The following is a 2,436-nucleotide window of genomic DNA, read 5'->3' on the forward strand; positions in this document are numbered from 1 at the left end:
TTCATCGGGATTTATAGTACATAAGCTACCTACTCCGATTATTATCTATAACAGTTTATTATTTTTAAATAAGGAGAAGATGGTTGGGAGTGTGGTCAGTGAAGAATACAAATGAGTAAAAACTTATTTATTTTAGTGCCAACGTTTCGACCAGAATTTCAGACCTCCATTCAAGGACGTCTTGAACCAGGTCCCAAAACTCTGAGCATCCTATCTACTCAGTGTCGGGACCTGGTTCTAGATGTGAGTATATTGAAATAATTCACTAATAAATAAATTTTTACTCATTTGTATTCTTCACTGAACGTACTCCCAACCATCTTCTCCTTATATATTGTAATATTTCAAATAAATAAAAGGGAATGTAATAGTTTTTATTATTTCTCAGATCTAAAATATAGCTTTGAGAATGACAAGGTTAAATGAAAAGATTAAATATTAAATAGATATGACAATTTTATTTTAAATTATATATAATATTATTGGCTCTTATCTCAGAGCGGGTTTTTCAGGCAATCAGTACACAATGACACTTAACTAAATTAATAGCTATTTTTACAAATATAATTAAATCCCAAGTAGAGCAAACTAACCAAGTACATAATCTTCTTTGATCATTGATGGTTCTTGATGTCTTCTTTCCCAAGATCCTATATCTAACAGTCCACAAAGGATTCTAGTCATCCCTGCTTCCAGGAGACTTCCTCTCACCAGTAATCCAAACAAAGAGTGCTGTTCTTCCTTCAATTATACTCTTCTTGGATGACTGAAGACTCTCGATGAATTCTTTCTAATGATGCTACCTCTGACAATAGACAAGCAGATGGTCTCTTGTTAGAAAGATGATCTCCTCAGTGTCTAAACAACAAGTGTCCCTCCTTTGTTCCTGTCTTTAATGTTCACTCATCGATTAAAAAAAAATCAATTACAGCACAACTGCTTTAATTCACTTGCAATGATCCACGATATAAATACTTCATTGATAGTTTTTATCGTCTTCTATTTCTTTCTAGATTAATTTGTACGATGATTGTGGTAGAGAAACAACAAAAGTTGAAAAATTTCAATCCACCCACTCAACATAGCAGTAATTCCACAAACATCAGAAGGGCACGTGCCATCATCTTGAAATATTTGAAGCAAGTTTGTTTTGGTCTTCATAACTTCTGAATGATGTGATTTGTTAGCTTGCTTTTTGGTTTAATAAAAGAAAATCAACAAATATTAACGTTGAAACGTATAATAAAATATAACTAAAACCACCTATTTATAAAAAACAACTTTTTATAAATAAAAGAGGATATTATATTATATAATCCACGATCAACTATTTACTCATCATTATTATTTTAAAAGGTTTTACAGTAGTACTTCAAAGCTTTATAATATTTTATTAATTATTATATATTTATACATGTTTCTAATTTGTTTCAGGTTGTCGGTACCTATTTTTATTGATCTGATAAACTAATGTGGAAACTTGCCGTTAGAACTTCTGTGCCAAAGGCTGTACCAGCAAATATTTTAATTGCCATCCTAAACATGGGATCCTAAACCAAAGGCTTTTTATATCTTTTGTTTTTAAATATTTTTTAACATTTTTTGTCTTTCTTCGTCTTTTATGACTTACACGCAGGGATAAAATACTGGTAAAAAAAAGTAAAAAGTGCTCTGATTTCAGCACTTTTTTTGTTGTGATAATCGCTTTATGGACGACATTCATTTTTTTATAAGCTTTATTTAGATTTTTTATTTTATAATTTTTAGGGCTAATTTTTTTTAACTATGTTGAAATTTTCCTATTATTGCCAGTTATATGTTTTAATTTCTATAATGGAGTAGTTCTTAACCTTTTTTAGATATGAGCACTTAGAAATTAGTTCTTGCATCTCTTAAAAAAAAAAATGTTATTAATGAAATTATAATTAGTAATCAAACTGCCTCATTAACGTTTGCACTTGGAATATACAAAATATAGTGCACTTATCCAGTAGTTCTATTAATGTTAGCTTTTTTCTCATAAGTGAGGCGAACAAATAGTAGTATTAATAGAAAACTAAGAAATTTCGCACACAGGGTTAAGAACTGCTGACTTAATGCGTTTTTTTATTTAAGTTATGAAATTATTTCTTGCCTATAAAAGCCTTGCCCAATCAAAAGACTGTAATTATAATACTGTGAGATATATGAGTTAGTATGCGTGATAAATCCCATTTTAATATCTTATACTCTTAAAGATTTTTATGAAATCTGTTAAGTAATTTGTTTTTGTTTTTTTTGTTACTACTTTGTAAGGCATTGTTATCTTAAATCAAAATATATTTTGTTCTATTACCAATATTTTTCAGAGCATTATTTTACATAACTATCAACGAAATGTCGGTTGTGCGATATATTTTAAAATATTTGCTCATTTTATCACTGACCGTTACTATA

General features: G+C 29.1%; 1 protein-coding gene across 1 annotated transcript in view; it reads left to right on the forward strand.

The window, feature by feature from the left end:
* The window catches only part of CenB1A (Centaurin beta 1A), a gene marked incomplete in the record, with an annotated part of 29,502 nt that extends 27,066 nt beyond the window's left edge, over positions 1–2,436 (forward strand). The window contains 1 exon segment of the mRNA XM_067046849.1: positions 1,435–2,436.

This window comes from Halyomorpha halys, unplaced genomic scaffold, assembly GCF_000696795.3.
Source record: "Halyomorpha halys isolate HHAL.00 unplaced genomic scaffold, Hhal_1.1 Scaffold206.1, whole genome shotgun sequence".
In the NCBI taxonomy this organism is placed as follows: Eukaryota; Metazoa; Arthropoda; class Insecta; order Hemiptera; family Pentatomidae; genus Halyomorpha; species Halyomorpha halys.